The following is a 15,991-nucleotide window of genomic DNA, read 5'->3' as shown; positions in this document are numbered from 1 at the left end:
TTATTTTTAGCCTGTTCTCTGTATACTCTTCTATACTTCCTGGTTTTGTTAAATTCCTCTACTTTCATCGTGTTCAAATATTGATTTTAGTTCAAAATATATTTTTATTGCACCATAGATAATTTGGTGGAAACATTTAATATATATAAAATATTTATTTGCTCCTGTGGTACCTTATCAACAAATCGCGAGTACAATTATTACCGCACATTTTGCACAGTATTAGTTTTGTACAGTATTAAAGTACCTAATCAATCTTAATAAACATAATATTATGACAGATTAGTTTTTATGATTAAGTCTCGCTTGTAAGTGAATTCCAGTTCACCATTATCTTTCACATCCTATGAGGTCCTCAGTTACATGTTCAGTGAAATTTTATAATTATTATTACACAATCCTTTTTCAATATACTTGAGTTTGAATGGCTCATTTTCTTGGAGCAATTAAATGTGTTATTTAAGTGATAAACTTCATATTTTCAGTACATACATTCCCAATTATAATATTGTTAAGAAGGTTTATTTCTTCCAAATTTTGATTTAAAAGTGTGCTTTTTATGAAAGGAATATTTTATTTAAAAAGTATGCCTTGCTTCTTTAATTAAACCCAGTAATAAACAATTTCATAACTCTATATATTATTGTTAAAAAATGGAATTAAATTGGTCGCAAATATATTTTTATTATTTGTGATTTCGTTACTATTTCAAAATATTTAAATTATTAACACAGGAAGAGCTGAGTTTGATAATAAGTTATGTAATTAATAAATTTGTAATAATCGTGATGAAGATGTAGTCCTCATGATAATAATTGTATATGTTTAGAAAAAAAAGAAAGAAACATTTAGAATATTACCATTATTAGGTCAATAATTCTTAAATGTCCTTTCCTGAATGTGTTGATACGAGGGTGGGTCAATAATTCCTTAGAAAAAAGCATTAAAACAGTTTTTATTTTTGTATTTTTTTTTATTTCTCAACATAATCTCCTTGGAGCTCAATACACTTGGTTAGACGTTTCTCAATTTTTTTTAAACCGTCAGAAAAATAAGTTTTCGGAAGGTCCTCAAAATAAGCATTTGTCCGATCGATGACTTCTTCATTTGAAAAAAAACGTTGTCCACTTAGCCATTTTTTTTAAGTTTGGGAAAAGGAAAAAGTCACTGGGGGCTAAATCTGGCGAATACGGTGGGTGGTCGACCAATTCGAACTTCAATTCTTCAATTTTAGCCATTGATCGTAAACATGTGTGAACACGGGCATTGTCCTGATGAAAGAGGATTTTTTTCCTGTTTAAATGAGGCCGTTTTTCTTCAATTTTGTTTTTTAGCTGGTCCAATAAAGATGCATAATAATCCCCTGTTATTGTTTTTCCTTTTTCCAAATAGTCAACGAAAATAATTCCACGTGCATCCCAAAATACAGTAGCCATAACCTTACCAGCTGATTTTACGGTTTTCGCCTTCTTTGGACATGGTTCGCCTTTCGCAATCCACTGCTTTGACTGTTCTTTCGTCTCGGGAGTATAGTGGTGTATCCATGTTTCATCTACAGTCACAAAGCGACGAAAAAATTCATCCGGATTGCGTTGCATGAGCGACAACAGGGCTTTAGAGGCCACCACCCTATTGCGTTTATTGTCGACTGTGAGCAAACGCGGCACCCATCTTGCAGAAATTTTTTTCTACAGGACGTCCTGAGCGTGGTTCATCCTTTGTTGATGTACGACCACGTTTAAATTCATTTAACCAGTTATAAATAGTTGCAAGTGAAGGAGCAGATGTGCCGTGAACTAAATCCAACTCATTTCCTTTGCTATTAACCCTTTTATATTAAAATGTTTAATAACAGCTCTAAACTCAATTTTCTCCATTTTTGTAAACAAGCAAATTTTTTTTTTAAATGTACGAGAAACACAAAAACCCGACCAATTTGATTGAAACTTCGCAGCATACTGAATCGGTAGTGCCGCTGCATGAAAACAAACCGCTTACAGTACTAGTCGCGCCACCTGTCGGCTTTTCTAAGGACTTATTGACCCACCCTCGTACAATAATACGTAATGTGAATTTTCTTGCACCGTTTTGTACACACTTCATAAGTGCTTTCTTATATTTACGGTTTATCTTAATTTTCAACATTTTGAATGGACAATCATGACATATTGATAATGAAGGTATTATTAATATATTATTATTTGCATATTGAGCCGGCCCTGAAAAAATATTTTTCTCGACAGCTCCTCTGAGAACACAAAATGATTTATTATTGATTCATATTAGCAATTTATTGAGGTTCATTATTGAATATTTAAAATATGAGTTATAAAGTAAATTAAACAATACAACTGAATATATTTTGATTGCATGGTCTGTTGACAAAATGTAATCTTAAGCTTCAATTACATTGAGCTTCTTTACGAGCTGTTTGTTGGCGAATTTATAATCTGCCCGTAAAGTCGCCCAGTGTAATCATCGAAGAAGCTAATTCAAAATATTATAATCATTTGTTTAATAAAATTTGTGGTCACTGAAAATTACTCATTTTGTAATGAATTTAGATTAATTTGTGATATTATTGTTTTATAACAATTTTAAATACTTACCTATCAATGACAATGTGTCATATAGTCAGTGATTGAATATATTATTGTAAATAAATGATATTGAACAATTACCTACCTATACCTATGCAAATTTTTACTATCAAGAAATGAGTATAAATTGTCTTTGGTTCCTTAAATTAGCTTATCCCGATAGATTCTTTGGCCATAATTTGTGTTCAATTTAATGCATGCATTCAATCTATTTTAGAAAAATAGATTTATACCTCATTATAATTTATTATAGTGTAGAAAGTGTTAATTGTTAAACCTAAATAGTGCCTTAATGTATGTCTCGATGTTAAATATGTAAAGATTCTGTAGTAATCGGCAGGTGAAACCAGTCATTTACAGTAAAACCCCGTTAATACGAACTCAGTTAATTTGAAATTCATCATAAATTGAAATATTCATTAAAATTCATAAACTCTATTATAGTGAGATTTTCACCAAGTCGATGAATGAACCATAATAGTCACCACTGATTGGAGTTTTACTGTAATTTTATCTTAAATAATGAGTCTTAAATTCTATTAGATATTATTTACCGTATTGATCTAAATTTAATGCAACCACTGATCTTATTCAAAATATCGCAACCAATGTATCACAAGTGACAGCAATTTCATCTCGAACAAGTGTCCCAAAGATTTGTATCTGAGAAAAAATTCAAAAAATATTTAGTAAGACAATACAAAATAAATATATTATATCAAGTGCTAGGCACCATTTCAATTTGTTTTACTGCGTTTGTGTTTCTTAAGGCCGGTTAGGATTAGTCAAGTAATTTAGTTGAATGGCGAATGATTTAGTTACCACTAATGCGTCAATTACATTGAGCTACTTTACTAGCTGTTTGTTGGCGAATTTACAATCTGCCTGTAAAGTCGCCCAGTGTCATCATTGAACAAGCTAACATGCAGATTGTAAACAATCTACCGAGAAAAGTTGAAAGCCTGTCAACTTTACATGCTCCACGCCGGCGTGTGGGCCTTTTGCGTCTGCGCAGTAGAGCGTAGTAGCAACCTGCCGGTAAAAAAACGTTCTGTCAAAATAGTCGCTGGCTTGTGGCTTCTCAGCGAATGGAAAGTTTTGTGTGTCATCATCACAATCGCAGTAGCTGAATCGTCCGCTTTTAAATTCGCCAACAAACAGCTCGTAAAGTAGCTCAATGTAATTGACGCATTAATGATTTAGTAACTGAAAAGTATCCGAACGCAGCACATTAGTGAGTGATGTGCCAAAATGTATAGAGTATTGTTCAGACTGTCTCGTGCGTTGTTTGGTATTAAGTAAGAGGTGGTGGGGGTGCTACTCGACTGAAAAATTACAACAAAATGGATTGACTCGACTAAATGATTTTACTAAATTACTTGACTAAATTTGACTGTTCACACATGTTTAGTTACTAAATTACTCGCCACTCGAATAAATTACTCGACTAATCCGAACCGGCTTTTAGGCTGTAGTTATTCAATATGTGGTTGTCGAAAAATTTATTACATAGTTGGTGCATGCCATTGATAAGAATACATAATTATTATATACACTAATACCACTTTAGCCAAAATACATTCCAAAAATGTCAGCAGTGAAGCGAAGTGCTGAATAACAAATAATCATTTATATCTCTACAATTTCCATGTGATCGTTTTAGTTGAAATAACATTTTTAGTTTATATTATCTATTATTTAATCATATCCATTACAATAATAAATGTGTCCTTCGTCGGGATGAATTTGAAGTAGGATATTCATTACGTTTTTGACAAAAATACTTTGAGGTTAACTTTCAGCCAAGTAATTCTTCACATGTCGTTATATACAAGAATATTTTATGATGCAGGTCTACATGATTTTCTTCTTTCTGCATCCAGTCCAAATGTTTCCATCCTTAATTGATTATTTGCCCAAAATGTTTTATGCATATGGACACAATATTTTTCCTGGTGTCATAAATATGTCGAAAAGTATTTTTTTAACATAATGCCATATAACGAGCGGAGCCGTACACCAAGACAGAAGTGTATTGTTCATTTATTTTTGAGCTACAAAACCAAAGGTGAGTTAGTGATGAAATACTATGTTGCCTTATATTTAAATCAATACGATATTATTCGAGTGTTGAGCAGGGTAGATACATGAAATGTCTAAAACGATAAGTAAGATTGTATGTCGATATAATGTCTGATAAATTTTTATTTCTTTCTTTATAAACAAATACTTTTCAGCACAATTTGTTAGACTAATGTAGAAGGGAACTTATTAACTATTCGAGAAATGGTATTTTGTACGTGTTGTCAAATGTGTGTATGTAAAATTATAATCCAATACTTACCTGTTTTTGTCCAGAAAATTATTCAATCGGTTTTGCAGTAAGACCTCCGCATGGACCACATTTTATGGTAAGCTATGGTTGCCATATAATAACTGTTCTTCCTTAGCACATAGAGGTGTAGCCTTGTAGCAGTAGCCGTATAATGCGGTTTATAAAGGACTAATTCCATTCTGATCTCAGAATAAAAGAATATACGTGTATTTCCCTTTTTGTCTATGTTTAACGTTTTGTCGAAGTATTGATTCGAGCTGTCATAATTTTGTTAAATAGATATTCCTGTTACTACTACATCCTATTGGTTGTATTTAATATATTATATACCTACTGCTAATTTAATCATACTATTAATTGAACTGGTGTTTACGTGGTAGAACTATCATTATAATGGTTTTGAAACAATTATTTTTGTTAATTCAATTTTTTTTTTCAAAACCACTAATCATACTAAATTAGAGCTAACATGTAATCTTGCAATGTAGAAGTTGTTACTACAATAAAAGTTATTATATTGTTGACATTGTTGTTAGTGTTTTTTGCAAAACTAAAGTTTAAATTAAAAATTATACTGTAGTCGCAATAAAACATAAATTTTAATGAAGAAGAATTGTTTTAAAAAATATATTTTAAGTTCGATCAATAAAATTCGCGATGTCCTGTATAGTTTTGCAAGAAAATACAGTCGGCGTCAAGGCGTAATGACTATATATTATGTTTTCATAATGCTGACTTATAAAGGTGTCAAAAATGCAATTTGTTGTAGTCTATGCAATGCATCACTATTATAATATATTATCAGATGCAATTGACTAACATCTTTGTGCTATAAATATTTGCGCCCACTGTGATCTGGTCACTCATATCCCGCAACTAGTTGTATTCATGCATTTTTGAACATAGTTGATCCAGGGTATCAAAACAACGGCTTAAACAAATGGGTAGCAATCGATACATATAAAAGCCGCTTATGACACCCGGTGGTCTATAATATGATCACTACATGTTTTTTAACTCCTTCAGTGATAACACCGCGACTGGCGCGTTTGGAGTCGTTGGCCATTAGATATGATTAATGTGTTATTTAAATGTGATAATTAAAAGGTAATTAAAAGGTTAGTAGTGATTGTGTTAATTCATCAGTCAAATGGTTTTTACCCTTGCACCAAGAGCAATAACTTCGAACATTGATAATTTGTACAACTAATTAAAAAATGGTCAAATGTATATTTAATATTTTGACAAATAATTAATTGGTGACCTATTTTACGAATTAAATATAAATTATTTCAAAACTAAATAAGTTACATGTTAGCTCTGTTTTATGTGACGAGACTACTCATAACAATTTATTGTAACATAAATAAGACTAGTTTTGATTGAAATTTTGACATTCCTCTGTTTTCTACATGACCATTTAAACAAAAATTGTATATCGTTTAGATTTATATCGATGTAATAGATTCTTTATCATGAACATACAATCTTTTACCGTTGTTCGTAAGATTGAGAAGTCATTTAATTGACTTTATTACGATTTACTCCCATGTCAAAGTTGTATAAAATTGTGTATGAATGATCTTCAATATTATTTTTGCTACAATATGTATACCTACTTCCCGCACATATTTCAGTGTGATTTCTCGTATAATCCTTATCAATGTAAGGACAATTCATTAAAATATATTTACATACAATATATTACGTGTCTTCTATTTATTTTTAATGTCACAGTTCTCCCGACATCTTCCTCTTTTCATTACAAATATTCCATATGGAGACGTAATTCTCCACCTTTAGAATAATGCAGTGAGACCGGGCTAGATGCTCTCTTCATCAGTAATGATACCAAAGTAGCTGGCTGGACGGCAAGAGGGGGCAGAGAGGCGGTTATTGACATGAGGGGGACCGCGCTGGTGTTGGTGCCCCCCCACTACTGCTGGCCAGGAAGGAACGAACTGCGCACCGTGTCTTCGATGAGTGGTGATGTCTTCCCCGGTCTGTCTGCAAGCACAAATATAACAAGTACATTGATGAATGAAAAAATCTACAGAATGTATACCCTTAATGATAATATTTTGTTGCAAATATTAAATCATTGCATGAAAATTTTGTTATGGCAGAAACACCAACAATCGTTTTAACATTTTCATAGCATAATTGAACGTAGTTATGCAGAATGTAGCCAGTCCACAATAATGTCAAGCTGTCAATAGCGGCTTGGCTATTTTCAGCAGAATGTAGAGAAAACCTTCTCGCATCTGATCTATATCATATCTAATTTTTTTATTTTTTGTGGACTGGCTACTTTCTGCATAACTATGTCCAATTGAGGTACTGAAGATTGAACGGATGCAAGTGACGCATATCAGTCCGGTGGCCAACCTGAATTCGAAACTAAATATGAGATCGTAAATTCTACATTTTAACTATTTTCAAGATTATGTAAATGAGGTCTAAAATAATCAATTATTACACTAAGAATAAATATCAATATTTCAAATAAAATTCTTGGCATGTTTGAATCCTGTTTTACCAAAGAGATTGAAAGACTGGAGAGGGAACAGAGGGACAGGGAGAGGGAATCGGAGAAAGACAGTTGGTAATGTTGGTATTCTGGAGCTAGTACTTCAAGTTCGTGTGGTAAAACAACATGGCGGATATAATATTGTTATTCTCTCGATGTTGAAAGAAGTAAGATATTTTCGTCGACATTTTAAGTAAAAAAACCATGGCCTCTTGCAGTGCAATAGGATGCAAAGCTAAGAGAAATGCCGGCGTATCTTTTCACAGGTATTTATAATAATAATATTACATTTTTCTCTACGTTTATTGACAAATAAGTGCTGTATTACTATACGTTATTATTCGGTAAAAAAATGTTTATTAATGGAAGAATACAAATGAGTAACAGCACTTCGGAACAATATGCATACTATTAATTATTTATACATCGATAGTTTTTCCTAAAAGATCTTTTACAATAACAATAAAATTCACACTTTTACATCAAACGTCAAATGGTTGTTTATTGCGAAAAATCCAGGGCCGTATGCATAATATTATTTCGAGGGCTTAGTGTCAAACAACACTATCTACAAAAGTACAACTTTACAGGAGAGCCAAAAATCGTTATTTTAGATTCTTGTAACTCCACAAGGGAAATGTTTATTTAAAACCTAATGTTAATATTTTATAATTTATTGTATATTGTACATTTATCTTGCTTATGATGATGTTAAAATTTATAGGGATAGTTTATAAAAAATATGAAAACATGGGTAACTTATGTAGATAGCGTTAAACTTTACTGACAATTTAATAAGAAATTAGAAAAGATTGACATAATGTTGTTTGACTATCATGTAGCCTTAAATGTAAAATAACGTTATCTCAAAAAAAAAACAAAAAATACTTTTTGTAGATAACGTTGTCTGACTTTAAGCACTCGATTTTGAACCCAAAATGTACGATGTGTTTTTCAAAGTAAAAACTGTTAGTGCTAGTTAATGACATTCATTATTTACATAGATTTTATATTTTCATTTCAGAGTTAAATATATTTTTAAAAATACCAAACAAAAAATTGTATTTATATGAAGTATGTAATGGAGTATATGTAGCAATTTTATAATGTTATATAAATTAAATTATTTCAGATTTCCGAAAAATGAAGTTCTTCGGAAATTGTGGATTGATGCAGTCGGGCGGGAGAGCTGGGTGCCATCCAACATCCAATAACGACAATATTTTAATAGATTAATTATACTTAGGAATCATTAGTTTTTCGAAATATTATTTCTCAACGCTGACTTTCATACATTATATTTCAAATAAAACCATTTTCGTTTTAAATAATCGATTTTTTTGTATGAATTCATATTATATATGCAGGGCTTCTCTGATAATAATATTGTGTTAAATAGATAAAATATTGTAATTAACTATATAATCAAATTTTCAACATACCTACCTGTATTTTGTGTCTAATAGGTTTATATAACCAAGTAATTTTATACACAATATGTCAAAAACGAACCCATGTTATATTTTTAAATTAAAAATGCTATGTTATTTTATATAGAACAATATGTAAAAACAAGACCATATTTCTTATTCCAATATTTAACCATTTGCTATTAACTGATTTGTGTATAATTTTTCATAATATTATTGTGTTTTTTGTGTTATTAAAAATAAAACATATCGTCTCTGTTCTGGCAGAACACACTAACTGAAGAATTCTAGTTTTGAGTAATTTGACTTTGAAGTTGTTAAAATGTTTGAAATAATGGTCTATCATGTGAGTTTATTAAGTAATCGTAAAAAGGATGACTTTAAAATAAAGACTGTTTATTTATTAAGAAGGTTTCCAGACGGTAAAATTTGAAATAAGGATCATTTTGGTACTAACTCAATATGTAATTTTTTCGAATTAGTGTCTTCTGCCAGAACAGTGACGATATAATAATATAACAATAAAATTACATCCATTTGCATTATTGCGGGAACTTTTTATAATGAAAATACGTTTATCATAAATTGGTTGTAAGCTTGTGTTGATAAAAAAAAATACTCAGTGGGGCGTTTTTATGTCCGAGTATGGCCCATTTGCAGCAAAGTGTACCTAATTTCAGAGAGGTAGAACTTTTTATCACAAAACGAGTACACACTGACATTTGTGTGCTACCTCTGGGGGAGGAGTCCAATCTCTTTGTGTTTTACCCATAAATAGGTTTGCGGTGATGTGAAAACTGCTCATAACTCTTTAACTTATATATGCCTTATAGCGCCTGTACACGTGCACGAATTTACTTGCAACAGTAGTGTGTATTATAAACTCATAATAAATGTTTCCGCGTAAAAGTGCTAACTGTCTCCCATCTCACTGTCATTGTATGGTGCTATTTGACAGGTTCGTAGAAAATCGGTAAAGTCAAAGTATTCTGTGCGATGTAGCTCATATTTCTTCCGGTAGGTTCGCCACTATCGTTCTACTGGGCAGCGCACTGGCAACTTGCACGATAGTACGTATTTACAAGTGAACTTTCTTGTTATGGCAGCGATAATACATACTGTCAGCAGTAAATCCATGCACATGTGAATGGGGTATTATACTCATTTGATTGTTAACACCTCAATTATACACATTGCATTTTATTGCTACTAGATCGGAAAGTTGCGCGCAAATCATGTCAGGGCACCATAATATGAAGAGGTCTTTTATTTTATATAATATTTTTTTATTTATTATATTTTTTTTTCTAAGGACGTCACCGACTCCCGTTAAGTATTATAATATACTAGCTGAGCCAGCTGGCGGTCGCCAGTCTGTCTCGCTGGGTCTTGCAGACGGCTTAGCAGTGTTGGATTTTAATATAATTGTGAAGTATGCATAGATGGCGCCATAGTTTTCCCTTCAAGATGGGTTTTTTATTCAAGTCAGACAGTTTGACATTTCGCTGATTTATCAGTTTTACGATTTGCAAATCTTCACTGCCAATATAAATTCGGACTCATATGCGTAGTCTATTCAGGAGTCTGGCCTTCACAATATCGTCTTACACCACCTTAGGTTGCTATGCCTAGCAGAACAGCTGGCAATCGCCGATTGCTACCATTGACATTTTAATTTTAATACAATATATGTGTAGGTATGTGCAGTTAAATATGATAAATAATTATACATCTCAATCATTCGAATATAAAGCAATATATTATGTGATTATCATAAATAGCGATCCAATATAACGTGATATTAATCTCCTTCGGGTCCCATTGAGATAATAGAAGGTTAGCAGTGTAAAAAATAAATTTACACATTATTTTGTTTCATTGTCTATAAAAAATAAATGCTTGCAGCCATAGAATAATATTGAAAAAATCAAAATTTGAATTAAAAATTAACTTTAAACAATATAGTTTCCCGGTGGGGGATATTCATATCGAGACAAATATTGATAAATAATGATGCAATACATATTATATCTGAGAGGAATAGAACAATTCTGATAAGAATAGGAATTTATAAGACCTAACGATGTGGAATCGGCTTAAAGAGGTCTTCATCCAGCAGTGGATTGATACAGGTTGATGACGATATAAATGGGTAGGTATATAAAATCACAAATTAAAAAAAATATAGCAGTTTATATGACCAAGAAGAGTAGAATTAGGTTGGGATAACCTTCATCCAGCAGTGGATTGATCCTGGTTGATGATGATAATGACGATATTATGAATGGGTAAATATAATATCAGCAATTTTGATAAATATAGCAATTCATATGACCGACAGAAATTCAAAGAACTTAGAGAGGTCTTCATCCACCGGTGGATTGATTCAGGCTCATGATGATAATGGAAATGTAAAAAGATATAATATAATATCACCGATTTTGATAAATACAGCAATTAAAATGACAGAAAAGAGTAGAATCAGGCATGGGAGGCCTTTATCCAGCAGTGGATGGGTTCAGGTCAATGATAATAAGGACGATAGAAATAGGTATAATATAGTAGTAGAATCAGGTTGCGAAACCCTTCATCCAGCAGTGGATTAATCCTGGTTTATGATGATGACAATATGAATATGTAGATAAATGTAATATCACCGATTTTGATAAATACAGAAATTCATATGACAGAAAAGAGTAGAATCAGGCTAGGGAGGTCTTTATTAAGCAGTGGATTGGTTCAGGTCGATGATGATGATGATGACGATATGAATATGTAGAAATATATAATATCACCTATATTGATAAATACAGAAATTCATATGACAGAAAGGAGTAGAATCAGACTAGGGAAGTCTTTATTAAGCAGTTGATTGATCCTGGTTGATGATGATGATGATGATGATGATGATGACGATATGAATATGTAGATAAATATAACATCACCAATTTTGATAAATACAGAAATTCATATGACAAAAAGGAGTAGAATCAGGCTAGGGAGGTCTTTATTAGGTGGTGGATTGATCATGGTTGATGATGATGACGATATGAATATGTAGATAAATACAGCAATTCATAATGTGAATTGCTGTATTTATCAAAATCGGTCATATTATGACAGAAAGGAGTAGAACCGGGCTAGGGAGGCCATTATCCAGCAGTGGATTGGTTCAGGTCGATGATGATAAGAATGATAGAAATAGGTATAATATCACAAATTCGTTAAACCGATAGTAGTAGAATCAGGTTGCGGAACTCTTCATTCAGCAGTGGATTGATCCTGGTTGATGATGAAGATGATTATGATGACGATATGAATACCTATGTAGATAAATAACATTAGCATTTTTAATAAATATAGAAATTCAATACTGTCAAGAATACAATCAACGTAGAGAGGCCTTCATCTAGCAGTGGATTTATTGAGGCTCTTGATAATAATGGCATTATATATAGATAGGTAGATAATAATATAATATCACTGATTTTGATAAATATAACAATTCATGTGTAAGTAAGGAGTAGAATAAGGCTGAGGAGGCCTTCATCCAGTAGTGGATAGGTCAAGATTGATGATGATAGGGACGATAAAAATAGGTAGTTTACTAAGGATGTTTACTAAGTTTAACTAAGATTTTAAAATTCAATTAAATCCTACTTATCTAAGCGATATAATACTAAAAAAATATTCGACTATTAGCTGCTGTCTTTCTAATGATTTTTTAATTACCACCTTTAAAATGCACGTTAATTACATCGATCGGCCGCCTGGTCATTACGCGCCAGGTGCGTCTTCAGCGTCCAAAGTATTAATAGGATGTATTCTTAATTCAACGAAAATAAATAAATACGACTGTAAACGAGTGCACCATTTTCGTCGGGTCGCGCATAGCACACCTGAACTATAATGGCTTGGAGAAGGCAGGGCTTAATTGAATTTTAAAAACTAACAGCACCATCTGCCTGTATTCTTAGTTCAATGAAAACAAATAATTATGACTGACAAAAAGTATAGTGCGCACTATTTATGTTGCATCTCAACAGCCTACCTCCACTCCTCGCCATTGCCATTAGACACAGAGATCCATAATTTAAGCTACGAGGGTGGGTCAATAAGTCCTTAGAAAAGCCGACAGGTGGCGCGACTAGTACTGTAAGCGGTTTGTTTTCATGCAGCGGCACTACCGATTCAGTATGCTGCGAAGTTTAAATCAGATTGGTCGGGTTGTTGTGTGTTTCTCGTACATTTAAAAAAAAAATTGCTTGTGGAAAATGGAAAAATGGAAAATGGAGAAAATTGAGTTTAGACCTGTTATTAAACATTTTAATATAAAAGGGTTAACAGCAAAGGAAATAAAAAATGAGTTGGATTTAGTTCACGGCATATCTGCTCCTTCACTTGCAACTATTTATAACTGGTTAAATGAATTTAAACGTGGTCGTACATCAACAAAGGATGAACCACGCTCAGGACGTCCTGTAGAGGTGACTACACCAGAAATGATCAATAAAATCCACGATATGGTGTTAAGTGACCGAAGATTAAAGTTGAGTGAGATAATTGAGGTTACAGGGATCTCAAAAGGTAGCGTCATTTCTATTTTACATGACAAATTGGGCATGAAAAAAATTTCTGCAAGATGGGTGCCGCGTTTGCTCACAGTCGACAATAAACGCAATAGGGTGGTGGCCTCTAAAGCCCTGTTGTCGCTCATGCAACGCAATCCGGATGAATTTTTTCGTCGCTTTGTGACTGTAGATGAAACATGGACACACCACTATACTCCCGAGACGAAAGAACAGTCAAAGCAGTGGATTGCGAAAGGCGAACGATGTCCAAAGAAGGCGAAAACCGTAAGATCAGCTGGTAAGGTTATGGCTACTGTATTTTGGGATGCACGTGGATTTATTTTCGTTGACTATTTGGAAATAGGAAAAACAATAACAGGGGATTATTATGCATCTTTATTGGACCAGCTAAAAAACAAAATTGAAGAAAAACGGCCTCATTTAAACAGGAAAAAAATCCTCTTTCATCAGGACAATGCCCGTGTTCACACATGTTTACGATCAATGGCTAAAATTGAAGAATTGAAGTTCGAATTGGTCGACCACCCACCGTATTCGCCAGATTTAGCCCCCAGTGACTTTTTCCTTTTCCCAAACTTAAAAAAATGGCTAAGTGGACAACGTTTTTTTTCAAATGAAGAAGTCATCGATCGGACAAATGCTTATTTTGAGGACCTTCCGAAAACTTATTTTTCTGACGGTTTAAAAAAAATTGAGAAACGTCTAACCAAGTGTATTGAGCTCCAAGGAGATTATGTTGAGAAATAAAAAAAAATTCAAAAATAAAAACTGTTTTAATGCTTTTTTCTAAGGAATTATTGACCCACCCTCGTATTAGTAAAAAAAACTTCATCACTTGATATTAAAATATATAAGTAATAATATACTTACAAATAAACTATCACACACATATCATGTGTAAACTTACCTACATATGAAACGTAATATCTGCTTCTTACTTCTCAGTACGGCTATTATAATTTTTAGTTAGACCCCTTTTTCTGATTCTATTTTTGTGACCGAATTGCATAAGCGACACTAATTCTTAAATTGAGTCATATTTTTAAAAAGTATCAACACCACCACTTAGACACAATCTTCAGGACCTTATAAAAGTGCAAATTTTAAAAATCGAACCATTGGGTGATTTAGAATGATTTTTTTTCCAAAATTCTTAACTTTTGAACATTTTGTATTTTGTCGGTTATTCCCGATAGCTTTTCGAACGCCGTCGACGTATGAAAGGCTTAAAGGAATAAGCGACAGTTTTGATGAAATGGAGTTCTATGTAATGGATGTTCTTTTTCATGTGTAAATAAAACTAGCTTAACGGTGCATAAAAAACATACAAACTATTAAATTTCCATATGTACCTATGTGATAGTTTAATACCTATTAAATGTGTTTTAAAATAAACAGTTCGGTTGTTTTTACAACGTTTTTCTTAGCTTGTATTCTTATTTGTCCGGTGATGCTTTGTCCGGTACAAATCTTGCAATCGATTTTTAACTAATTTCCCGACTAGCTAGACATTTGAAACTTTTAGAATATATCAGAACACGATGCCAATGCATTCTTTTAATACTTTTAGCCCTTTAAGTAGAATTGAATTCATTTTCAGTTAATTCTGTTTTGTATGAAAAGTTATTTCGACACCATTATCGGTTGCTAGGGGTCTAATAAATTATTAATATATACGTGCCTTACTATTGAAATCATTATGACATATTGTCAAATACTTACAATTTTTTTTAAATCGTTTAAGCTAGTCAAGTCAAGTTGATATGGTTCAACAGAATTTAAAAACGTTGTATATAAAAAGTTCTTTTTTATCTTGTAATTATTTTTATATAGGTAATATTTTATCTTAACAAAAATGATGCTTTAGGTAAGTAAGTAGGTACCTAGGTACATACCTAATTCATTTTGCTATTGTCAAAATATATTTTCCTTCCAAGCGGACCAACTCATCACGCTGATAGTGAAGAGGCGACGTTGGACCTAACTCGGCCACTGCGGACGCCTGAAGAGAAGTTCAACCTGACTGACCTGTTTCTTACAAGCCACCATATTCCAACGGAAGGGCACCAAATAACATCTACAGACCTACAAAGTTATCTAAAGAATGGATGGGGGAGCCGCCGTCGAAAACTACCCAATCAAGACTCGCAGCTGGACACAATCTGACATTCGAATGACGTTTTCAAAATGGCGTCCATAGTGTAGTTCATAGTTCAATTTTTGACCATTCTTTAGATAAGTTTGTAGGACTGTACGCTATGGCCCCCACATCCTTAACCGGGCCCCCAGGCTAGGATCTTTGGCGGGAGCCCCTTACCTATCACTAAGGACAAATACAGTGTGACGCTCAACATAGCGTTTTCCAAATGGTGTATACGGTAAAATTAATGTGTATATTTAGTGTTTTTTGAATATTTTAATACATCCATTTGAATCATAATCGCAGGCGACTTTTTTTTACTATGGAAGCAATTTTGTGATTTGTGTGTTTATCTCACTTATCT

Source organism: Rhyacophila brunnea, unplaced genomic scaffold (genome assembly GCF_057557595.1).
Source record: "Rhyacophila brunnea isolate RB1 unplaced genomic scaffold, BYU_Rbru_1.0 scaffold_7, whole genome shotgun sequence".
Taxonomy (NCBI): domain Eukaryota; kingdom Metazoa; phylum Arthropoda; class Insecta; order Trichoptera; family Rhyacophilidae; genus Rhyacophila; species Rhyacophila brunnea.
Note: the sequence above shows the minus strand (reverse complement) of the source record.